General features: G+C 39.6%; 1 protein-coding gene across 1 annotated transcript in view; it reads left to right on the forward strand.

Moving 5' to 3' along the window:
• The first annotated feature begins 1,627 nt into the window (after positions 1-1,627).
• The window catches only part of LOC110298016 (tripartite motif-containing protein 30A-like), a 34,588-nt gene continuing 23,737 nt past the window's right edge, over positions 1,628-12,478 (forward strand). The window contains exon 1 of the mRNA XM_085841441.1: positions 1,628-1,778. The gene's annotated coding sequence lies outside the window, so the exon portion shown is untranslated. The remainder of the gene's footprint in view (positions 1,779-12,478) is intronic.

Below are 12,478 nucleotides of genomic sequence, written 5' to 3' on the forward strand. Positions count from 1 at the left end.
CTCATAGCCGACCATTGGACAGAGAGCAGGGTCCTCAGTGTGTAGGAGTTGGAGAAGGGACTGAAAGAGCTGAGGGGTTTTGCATCCTCATGGGTTGGGGGAGCAACAGTGTCAACTTGCTCCACCAGAGCTCACAGGGACTGGACCACCTACCAAAGAGTACACATGGACAAAACCATAGCTCTGACAACACATGTGGCAGAGGATGACCATGTTGGATATCAGTTGGAGGAGCAGCCCTTGAGCCTAAGGATGTTAGATGCCCCAGTGTATGAAAATACTAGGGCAGGAAAATGGGAGTGGGTGGGGAGGAGCACCTTCATAGAGGCAGGGGGAGGGGGAATGGGATAGGGGTTTCCGAAGGGAAGACCTGGAAAGGGAAAAATATTTGAAATGTAAGTAAAGAAAATATCCAATAAAAAAAATCCTTAAAAAAGAAAAAGAAAATAAGATTAGGAGTGTGGCATTATTGAAGAAGGTATGGCATGGGTGCAAGATTTTAGGATTCAGTAAATTCTGGCCACCACCAACAACATTCTCTCTCTGCCTCAGGTTTGTGTCTAGTTTGTTTCTCAAGTTATGACTTCTCAATTCCTGCTCCAGTATCCTGTCTCCCTGCCTGGTGTCATATGCCCTACTGTGGTGGTCATGAACTCTACTGTGAGCCCCAAATGAAAGACTTTCATTACAACTTGTCCCAGTCATGGTGTTTATCACAGCAGTTGAAGAGTAACTAAGACAGACCACATGCAGGAGCCACCACGCCTGATTTTGTACAATGCTGAAGGAACACCATTGGGCTCCATAATGATAGGCAAACACTACTCTCAGAGAAGCCCATTCAAAGCCCTACACATTTCTACCCTCTACTCAGGGAATGGTTTAGCAGTAGTACTGGTCTTTATTACAAATCCTAAATCAAATGGTACCTTGTAAAACATTCTGGGGGGGGGGACTTCTGGAAGGGAGCAATGAATGGATGGATCAGATCAACACTGTGAAAGGACAAAGTCAATTCAGCCACAGAATACATAATCTAGAGAAGACCATGGGGCAGCTGGAGAGCCCTCTGCAGCTCACTACTCTCTCTGCTGTGAGGGTGGTGAAGTGTTTCTACCTGGCTCTGCACATGACTCCTCCCCATCATATCCCTGCTGGTTTGAAATCTTGCTTGTGTGGCAGCTTCTCTGAACTGCAACTTCCTTCCTGTTCTCATCCTGTAAGAGTCCAACTCCAACCTTAGAGAAACACTGCAGTTTTCTGTCCCTAGCCCTGTTTATTCTTACCTTTAGGTCACACTTGCCACCAAGGCAAAGCCAGTACAGGAGCTCAGGTGCAAGAGAAGCCCACATGGGGAAGGCTCTCATTCCAGATTTATACAGGGTCAGGAACTTTTTTTGTTGATTGTATCATGAGTCTGAACAAGTGACATAACAAGTTCCTGAAACTCTGAAAATGTCCCAAGCTCCTGAAAAGCAGAGCTGACCCAAGGCAAACTGACTCCCTCTGGTGGTAAAACTCCAGTTAATGATGGGGTAACACCCATTGGTTGGTAGTTCTTTAGTTTCTTTTTCTCAGTTCCTGCCCTCAAACTCTTAACTTTCATTCCCTACTGGCTCATCAGAGGACCAGCACAATTGGCTGAATCCTCAGGACTTAGACTCTGTATTTGTTCCTCTCCACAAATCCTGAGTTTCTTGGTTGGTATCTGAAGGTGTGAGCCAATTTTCAACTGCAGAGTTTGAAGAAATTTAGAAGAAGACACAATCTTTGCTCTGGTGAGTTTAAGTTGGAGTTAAAAAGCAGGAGGGTGTTGGAGGGGAACTGCTGGCTTCCTGCTGAGTATTATGGGATGAGAGCCAGAGACAGGGTGTCCTTAACGAAGACAGATCTCATGGTATGTTAGGAGATGTCCAGTTGTTGTACCAAACATATTTCAGACTTTTCTAATCTTTAATTATGAGTTGCAGCATGAACCTTCTGTTCCAAGACAGACTTTGGTCTCCCTAAATAGAAGAAGTACAGCCAGAGGAGTGTATGAAAACAAAATTTTAAGATTTCTTTGAGTAATAGTGGATTTACACATGAGGTATAATTTATTGAGGTGCATTTAGTGCGTTAGAGAAGCACTTGCATGTTTGTACAAGACCCTAATTTAATTCCAATGAAAGAGACAGTGGATGGGGTGAAAGGAGGATTGGACAAGGGAGGGACATGGAGAGGGAGAAGAAGAGGGGGAAGGGGAGAGGGAGGGGGAAGGAAAGAGGGAGACAGGGGGAAGGAGAGGGGGAGAGGGGAGAGGAAGAGGGGGAGAGGGAGGAGAGGGAGAGTGGGAGGGGGAGAGGGGGAGAGGGAGGGGAAGAGGGGGAGGGGGAAGGAGAAGAAGAGGGGGAAGGGGAGGGGGAGGGAGGAGAGAACAACACTGGTGGAGCACTCTCCAGAAGTGACCAACCCAGGCTGACTCCATGGAATTGCTCTGTGTCAACCTCCCCAGCAGCTGAGATTACAAGTGTACATTAACCCCAGGAGAAACAGCATGGCCTCTTAGTTGAGTTTAATGACATAAAAAATCAAAGATGTCTGCTAATAGAAAGATCTAGAGATCTTGAGAACCATGACAGAAAAGAAGGCAGTAGGAGTAGTGAATCCAGGCTTCCCCCAAGCTAATTTAGACAACAGGTCAAGCCTTCCAGTGTCCAGGTTGGTTTGAGGCCTATAAAGAGTCCACTCATGCCAGGCAGTGGTGGCTCACACCTTTAATCCCAGCACTTGGGAGGCAGAGGCAGGTGGATTTCTGAGTTGGAGCCCAGCCTGGTCTACACAGTGAGTTCCAGGACAGCCGGGGCTATTCAGAGAAACACTGTCTAAAAGAAAAAGAAAAAATAAACTGCTTTGGCTCCCTACAGGTTCAGCACACACTACACCCACTCCAGTGCTCTCTGGATTCTCAAATGACAGACACACACAAAGCCACTCGCAAAAAGACACACACAAAAACTAGCTTAATTTTCATATGCCTTGATTAGCTCAATGGCTGGACAGTTCTATTCCTCCTGCAGCACACAAACTCCCCTCTGGTATTCTTGGCTCAACTTGTTAAATGAAAATTTCATCTCTGCTACTGGACCTAACTGGAGGAAGAGCCCCAATAGGGACTTACAGGAATTCTTATTGGACTGGTTGGCTTTCTCTCCTGCAGCTCTTGTCTCCTCCCTCTCTCCCAGTTCCTAGAAAATCTAAGGTCCCTGTTTGATCTCTCTATCCACAACGATTGGGCTCTGGAAACATTATTTACCAATCAAAACCAATTAGGGACAGGGACCTTCAACATCTTTCGAGCAAACATGGAAATTCCCATGTTATTTAGTAATCCATTAAACCAAGGCCCTATTATACATTTCTCATAGACAGGACAAATTTTGTGTCAGAAGTTTTGTGGGTGGGTTGGTGTCCCTATCAATTCACTGGGGTTCCTGTTTGGCTACAGGAAGTAGATTCTTGAGGTTTCATATCCCCAGTGCTGTGAGTCTCACACACAACTAAGGCACTCACAAAGATTCTAGGGCACCTACCTTCTCCCTGGTCTCTGTCTCATCTTGGAGGTGCCCCATACCTCTCCACCCTGTCAGTTGCAGATTTCTTTTCATTTTCATGGTCATCTACTCATCCTCCTCTCCTCCCCACACCACATCCTGAACCCTTCAGTTTCCCTACTCATCTGCTCTCCTATCCAGGTCCCTGCCTCCATCTACCTAATGTGACTATTTTATTCTCCCACCTAAGTGAGAATCAAGCATCCTCCCATGTGCCTTCCTTCTTGTTTAGCTTCTTTGGGTCTGTGGAATATGGCATGGATATCCTGAATTTTATGGCTAATATCAGTGAATAGTGAGTACATACCATGCCTGTCCTTTGGGGACTAGGGTACCTCACTCAGAATGATATTCTCAAATTCCACCCATTTACCTAAAAAAAATCATGATATCTTTGTTTTTCATAGCTGAGTAGCATTCCATTGTATAAATGTATCACATTTTCTTTATCCATTCTTCAGTTGTGGTCCATCTAGGTTGTTTTCAGTTTCTGGGTATTACATATAAAGCTGCTATAAACATACTCAAGCAAATATCTCTGTGGGATGGTGGAGCATTTTTGGATATATGCCCAGGAGCAGTATAGGTAGGTCTTCAGGTAGAACTATTCCCAGTTTTATGAGAAACCACCAAATTGATTTCCAAAGTGGTTGTACAACTTTGTACTCCCACCAGCAATGGAGGAGTGTCCACCTTGCTCCACATTCTCACCAGCATGTGCTAACTGTTGAATTTTTTTATCTTAACCATTCTGATGGGTATAAGATGAAACCTTAGTTGTTTTTATTTGCATTTCCCTAATGACTAAGAATTTGTACCATTTATTAAAGTACTTCTCTGGCCATTCGAGATTCCTCTGTTGAGAACTCTCTGTTTAGCTCTGGACCCATTTTTTAATTGTTTTATATAGGTTGTTAGTGTTTGACTTCATGAATACATTATAATGTTGCATATGAGCCCTCTGTCAAATATAAGGTTAGTGAAGAACCTTTACCAATTTGTAGGCTGCCATTAACAGTGTTCTTTACCAACAGAAGCATTGCAGTTTCATGAGGTCCCGTTCATAAATTGTTGATCTTGGAGTCTAAGCCATTGGTGTTTTGTTCAGTAAATTGACTTCTGTACCAGTGTGTTCAAGTTTATTGCCCACTTTCTCTTCTATGAAATTTAGTGTGGTCGGTGTTATCCTGAGGTCCTTGATCCAATAGGACTCGAATTTTGTCCAGTGTGATGAATATGGATCTATTTGCATTCTTTTACATCTAGACATCATTGGGCTGGAACCATTTGTTTAAAATGACTTTTTCCCCATTTGTAGTTTCAGTTTCTTTATCAAAAAATAGTGTCCATAGGTATGTGGGCTTATTTCTGGGTCTTCTGTTTGATTCAATTGATTAACATGTCTGTTTCTGTACCAATACCATGCAGTTTTTCAAAGACTGCTCTGTAGTACAGCTTTAGGTCAGGGATGGTGTCATGGTTTGAATATGCCCAGCCTAGGAAGTGGCATTATTAGGAGCCATAGCTGTATCACTCTGGGCGTGAGCTTAGGACCCTCACCTTAGTTGCTTGGAAGCCAGCATTCTTCTGGCAGTCTTTAGATGAAGATGCAGAACTCTCACCTTCTCCTGCACCATGCCTGCCTGGATGCTGCCATGTCCCTGCCTTGATGATACTGGTCTGAACCTCTGAACCTATAAGCCAGCCCTAATTAAATGGTGTCTTTTATGAGACTTGCTTTGATTGTGGTGTCTGTTCACAGCAGGAAAACCCTAACTAAGACAGATGGCGATCCTTCCCGAAGTTCTTTTATTGTTCAGAATTGTTTTGGCTTCCTGAGTTTTTTGTTTTTCCATATAAAGGTGAGAGGTTCTCTTTACAAAATTTTGTTGGAATTTCGGTGGGTATTGCTTTTTATAAGATGGCCTTTTTCACTGTATTAATCCTGCGTACTCATGAGCATGGAGATCTTTCCATCTTCTGATATCTTCTATAATTTCTTTCTTCAGGGACTTGATGTTGTTTTCATATACATCTTTCACTGGTTTGGTTAGACTTACAACAAGAATATTATATATGGGTATTGAAAGGGTGTTTTTCCTTAATTTCTTTCTCACAGATTCAGGTTCTTAATTTCCTTATCATGTTGGCTCACTATCTGTGACTTTTCTATATGTAATATTACATACCCATCTTTATTGAGACCATTGGCTATTTTTAATGTGTAAAAAGACTCTTACTTGCATACCTTTTATTTTAGTTTAGTTTTTCAATTTCCATTTATTCCAAGTACTTGCCCTGCTGTGATGAATAGAGGTAACAAAAATAAGTATGCTTGTTTTATAAATGGTTTTAAAGATTTTTCCATTTCTCTAAATTTGCTATGAGATTAGCAGTATGTTTTTCATGTATGCCTTTACAGCAGGGAAATTTATGTCTATTTATAAAGACTTTTGGAAATTTAATTACTGAAAAAAATATTTTTTTCAAATATTTCTCAGGCGAAGAATGAAAAGAGTTTCTTTTGGGTTTGGCGGTTTAGTCAGTGAGACAAAGTATCTCTATCATGGTAGGTATCCTGGAACACACTCTGTAGACAAGGCAAGCTTTGGAATCACAGATCTGTTTGCCTTGAAGGTGTTCACGACCACCTGGCCAACAGGATTTCTTGTCTTCAGATTGTCAGTGTAGTGTGAATTGTCCATTGGTTTTTCATACTGAACTAATATTACAAGTTATTGGGATAAAAATCTGTGTACTTTTAAGAATATTTTTGTTATAGTCTTGATTTCAGTCAGTATTATGGTGGCATACACACCTGCAGTCACCCATTAATGTTTTTTTAGCAAACTTCAAGACCAAGATAAAAAAAATATGTTTTTTGGTGTTTAATTTCATTTTATTTTTTCTTAATTTTTCATTATTTAAATGCATTTTATACATCAACCATATTAATAATATTGAGTATTTTGAGAATCAAATAAAACGTAAAAATTTGTACAACCTTTATATTCATATCTTTTTCATACCCTAAAAATACCATTAATCAATATTTAATACTCTCCATAACTGAGGACCCTATATCTAATGCTAAATACTAAATTGTTTCAAAACATTCAAAATATTAATTGGGAGTTAAGCATAGTAGAAGACCATAAAATATTATGAATGAATCATTGAGAAATATATTCAAAATCCTTTATATGATACGACCTGACATAGTGAGAGAGTATTTAAAACTCATTATGTATCTGTGTACATTGTCTAATAATCAGTTTACTTAAAAAGGATTATCAGTGTTTCTAGGAGAGAAATTATTTTATCAGTAAGTATATTTTAAAAATTTCAAAATAGCAAAAACTCTTTGAAGTTATACATTAAGAAAATGGTAATTTCAAGCACAGTGAGAAAAAATATCAATAATATTTCCATGATGTTTGTAGAACATCATTATAATATTTTCAACTGTTAATACTAAAAAATCAGAATAATTATTTTAAGACATGTTTCATTGTTATGTCTCCCTTTTCATTTCTGATTTTATTAATTTGGATACTGTCTCTGTATCCTCTGGTTAGTCTGGCTAAGGTTTTATCTATCTTATTGATTTTCTCTAAGAATCAGCTCCTGGTTTTGTTGATTCTATGTATAGTTCTTTTTGTTTCTTTTTGTTTGATTTCAGCCCAAAGTTTGATTATTTCCTACATTCTACTCCTCTTGGGTGTATTTGCTTCTCTTTTTTCTAGAGCTTTCATGTGTGTTGTCAAGCTGCTAGTGTAAGCTCTCTTCAATTTCTTTGTAAAGGCACTTAGGGCTATGAGTTTTCCTATTACCACTGCTTTCATTCTGTCCCATAAGTTTTGGTATGATGTATCTTCATTTTCATTAAATTCTGAAAAGCCTTTAATTTTTTTTATTTTTCCTTGACTAAGTTATCATTGAGTAGACCATTGTTCAGCTTCCATGTGTATGTGTGCTTTCAGTAGTTTTTGTTAGTATTTAAGACCAGTCTTAGTCCGTGTTGATCTGATAGGGTGCAAGAGATTATTTATATATTCTTGTATCTGTTGAAGACTGTTTTGTGACCAATTAAATGGTCAATTTTGGAGAAGGTACTGTGAGATGCTGAAAAGAAGGTGTATTCTTGTGCTCTAGGAACGAAATTTTCTATAAATATCTGTTAGATCTATTTGATTGATAACTCCTGCTAGTTTCACTGTGTCTCTGTTTAGTTTCTGTTTCCATGATCCATCCATTGCTGATAGTGGGCTGTTGAAGTCTCCTACTATTATTTTGTGGGGTGCAATGTCTACTTTGAGCTTTAGTAAAGTTTCTTTGATGAATGTAGGTGTCCTTGCATTTGGAGCATAGATTTTCAGAATTGAGAGCTCTTCTTGGTAGATTTTTTTTAACCAGTATGGAATGTCCTTCCTTATCTTTTTTGATAATATTTGCTTGAAACTTGATTTTACTCGATATTAGAATCGCTAAACAAACTTCTTTCTTAGGACCAATTGCTTGGCAAATTTTGTTCCAACCTTTTCTTCTGATGTAGTATTTGCCTTTTCACTGAAGTGCATTTACTGTTTGCAGCAAAATGCTCAGTCCCATTTATATACGCAGTCTGTTTGTCTATGTCTTTTGGGGAGAATTGAGTCCATTGATGTTAAGAGATATTAAGGGAAAAGTGATTGCTACTTCCTATTATTTTTGTTGTTAGAGGTGGAATTATGTTTGTGTGGCTATCTCTTAGAGTTTGTTGAAAGATTACTTTCTTGCTTTTTCTAAAGTGCAGTTTCCCAACTTGTGTTGGGGTTTTCCATTTATTATTCTTTCTAGGGCTGGGTTTATGGGAAGATATGTAAATTTGGTTTTGTCATGGAATATCTTGATTTCTCCATCTATGGTAATTGAGAGTTTTTCTGGCTATAGTAGCGTGAGTTGGCATTTGTGATCTTTTGGGGTCTGTATGAGATCTGCCCAGGATCTTCTAGCTTTTATAGTCTCTGGGGAGACGTCAGGTGTAATTCTCATAGGTCTGACTTTATCTGTTACTTGATCTTTTTTCCTTACTGTTTTTTTTTAATTTTTAATATTTTTATTACATATTTTCCTCAGTTACATTTCCAATGCTATCCCAAAAGTCCCCCATAGCGCCCCCCACTTCCCTACCCACCCATTCCCATTCTTTTGGCCCTGGCATTCCCCTATATTGGGGCATATAAAGTTTGCAAGTCCAATGGGCCTCTCTTTCCAGTGATGGCCGACTAGGCCATCTTTCAATACATATGCAGCTAGAGACAAGAGCTCCGGGGTTCTGGTTAGTACATCATGTTGTTCCAACAATAGGGTTGCAGATCCCTTTAGCTCCTTGGGTACTTTCTCTAGCTTCTCCATTGGGAGCCCTGTGATACATCCAATAGCTGAGTGTGAACACCCACTTCTGTGTTTGCTAGGCCCCGGCATCGTCTCACAAGAGACAGCTATATTTGGGTCCTTTCAGCAAAATCTTGCTAGTGTATGCAATGGTGTCAGCGTTTAGAAGCTGCTTATAGGATGGATCCCTAGATACGGCAGTCTCTAAATGGTCCATCCTTTCATCACAGCTACGAACTTTGTCTCTGTAACTCCTTCCCTGGGTGTTTTGTTCCCAATTCTAAGAAGGGGCACAGTGTCCACACTTTGGTCTTCATTCTTCTTGAGTTTCATGCGTTTAGCAAATTGTATCTTATATCTTGGGAATCCTAAGTTTTGGGCTAATATCCACTTATCAGTGAATACATATTGTGTGAGTTCTTTTGTGATTGTGTTACTTCACTCAAGATGATGCCCTCCAGGTCCATCCATTTGGCTAGGAATTTCATAAATTCATTCTTTTTAATAGCTGAGTAGTACTCCATTGTGTAAATGTACCATAATTTCTGTATCCATTCCTCTGTTGAGGGACATCTGGGTTCTTTCCAGCTTCTGGCTATTATCAATAGGGCTGCTATGAACATAGTGGAGCATGTGTCCTTCTTACCGGTTGGGACATCTTCTGGATATATGCCCAGGAGAGGTATTGCTGGATCCTCCGGTAGTACTATGTCCAATTTTCTGAGGAACCGCCAGACTGATTTCCAGAGTGGTTGTACAAGCTTGCAATCCCACCAACAATGGAGGAGTGTTCCTCTTTCTACACATCCTCGCCAGCATCTGCTGTCACCTGAATTTTTGATCTTAGCCATTCTGACTGGTGTGAGGTGGAATCTCAGGATTGTTTTGATTTGCATTTCCCTGATGATTAAGGATGTTGAACATTTTTTCAGGTGCTTCTCTGCCATTCGGTATTCCTCAGGTGAGAATTCTTTGTTCAGTTCTGAGCCCCATTTTTAATGGGGTTATTTGACTTTCTGGAGTCCACCTTCTTGAGTTCTTTATATATATTGGATATTAGTCCCTTATCTGATTTAGGATAGGTGAAGATCCTTTCCCAATCTGTTGGTGGTTTTTTTGTCTTATTGATGGTGTCTTTAGCCTTGCAGAAGCTTTGCAGTTTCATGAGGTCCCACTTGTCAATTCTCGATCTTACAGCACAAGCCATTACTGTTCTATTCAAGAATTTTTCCCCTGTGCCCATATCTTCAAGGCTTTTCCCCACTTTCTCCTCTATAAGTTTCAGTGTCTCTGGTTTTATGTGAAGTTCCTTGATCCACTTACACTTGACCTTAGTACAAGGAAATAGGAATGGATCGATTCGCATTCTTCTACATGTTAACAACCAGTTGTGCCAGCACCATTTGTTGAAAATGCTGTGTTTCTTCCACTGGATGTTTTTAGCTCCCTTGTCGAAGATCAAGTGACCGTAGGTGTGTGGGTTCATTTCTGGGTCTTCAATTCTATTCCATTGGTGTATTTGTCTGTCACTATACCAGTACCATGCAGTTTTTATCACAATTGCTCTGTAGTAGAGCTTAGGTCCGGCATGGTGATTCCACCAGAGGTTCTTTTATCCTTGAGAAGAGTTTTTGCTATCCTAGGTTTTTTGTTATTCCAGATGAATTTGCAGATTGCACTTTCTAATTCGTTGAAGAATTGATTTGGAATTTTGATGGGGATTGCATTGAATCTGTAGATTGCTTTTGGCAAGATAGCCATTTTTACAATGTTGATCCTGCCAATCCATGAGCATGGGAGATCTTTCCATCTTCTGAGATCTTCTATAATTTCTTTCTTCAGAGACTTGAAGTTTTTATTATACAGATCTTTCACTTCCTTAGTTAGAGTCACACCAAGATATTTTATATTATTTGTGACTATTGAGAAGGGTGTTGTTTCCCTAATTTCTTTCTCAGCCTGTTTATTCTTTGTGTAGAGAAAGGCCATTGATTTGTTTGAGTTAATTTTATATCCAGCTACTTCACTGAAGCTGTTTATCAGGCTTAGGAGTTCTCTGGTGGAATTTTTAGGGTCACTTATATATACTATCATATCATCTGCAAAAAGTGATATTTTGACTTCATCTTTTCCAATTTGTATCCCTTTGATCTCCTTTTGTTGTCGAATTGCTCTGGCTAGGACTTCAAGTACAATGTTGAATAGGTATGGAGAAAGTGGACAGCCTTGTCTAGTCCCTGATTTTAGAGGGATTGCTTCAAGCTTCTGACCATTTACTTTGATGTTGGCTACTGGTTTGCTGTAGATTGCTTTTATCATGTTTAGGTATGGGCCTTGAATTCCTGATCTTTCCAAGACTTTTATCATGAATGGGTGTTGGATCTTGTCAAATGCTTTTTCCGCATCTAACGAGATGACCATGTGGTTTTTGTCTTTGAGTTTATTTATATACTGGATTACGTTGATGGATTTTTGTATATTGAACCATTCCTGCATCCCTGGGATGAAACCTACTTGGTCAGGATGGATGATTGTTTTGATGTGTTCTTGGATTCGGTTAGCAAGAACTTTATTGAGAAATTTTGCATCAAGATTCATAAGGGATATTGGTCTGAAGTCCTCTATCTTTGTTGGGTCTTTTTGTGGTTTAGGTATCAGAGTAATTATGGCTTCATAGAATGAGTTGGGTAGAGTACCTTCTCTTTCCATTTTGTGGAATAGTTTGTGAAGAACTGGGATTAGATCTTCTTTGAAGGTCTGATAGAACTCTGCACTAAACCCATCTGGTCCTGGGCTTTTTTTTTTGGGAGATTATTAATGAGTGCTTCTATTTCTTTGGGGGATATAGGGCTGTTTAGATCATTAACCGGATCTTGATTCAATTTTGGTACCTGGTATCTGTCTAGGAACTTCTCCATTTCATCCAGGTTCTCCAGTTTTGTTGAGTATAGCCTTTGGTAGAAGGATCTGATGGTGTTTTGGATGTCTTCAGGATCTGTTGTTATGTCTCCTTTTTCATCAGAACCCAGCCTTTCATTCTGAGGTAGTGTCTATCTTTTTCTCTGAGATGAGTTTCCTGTAAGCAGCAAAATGTTGCGTCTTTTTTGTGTAGCCAGTTTGTTAGTCTATGTCTTTTTATCGGGGAGTTGAGTCCATTGATATTAAGAGATATTAAGGAAAAGTAATTGTTGTTTCCTGTTATTTTTGTTGTTAAAGTTGGCATTCTTTTCTTGTGGCTGTCTTCTTTTAGGTTTGTTGAGGGATTACCTTCTTGTTGTTTCTAGGTCGTGGTTCCTGTCCTTGTATTGGTTTTTTTCTGTTATTATCCTTTGAAGGGCTGGATTCGTGGAGAGATAATGTGTGAATTTGGTTTAGTCATGGAATACTTTGGTTTCTCCATGTATGTTAATTGAGAGTTTGGCTGGGTATAGTAGCCTGGGCAGGAGTTTGTGTTCTTTTAGTGTCTGTATAACATCTGTCCAGGATCTTCTGGCTTTCATAGTCTCTGG

This window comes from Mus caroli, unplaced genomic scaffold, assembly GCF_978045245.1.
Source record: "Mus caroli unplaced genomic scaffold, Mus_caroli_1 scaffold_8, whole genome shotgun sequence".
Taxonomy (NCBI): Eukaryota; Metazoa; Chordata; class Mammalia; order Rodentia; family Muridae; genus Mus; species Mus caroli.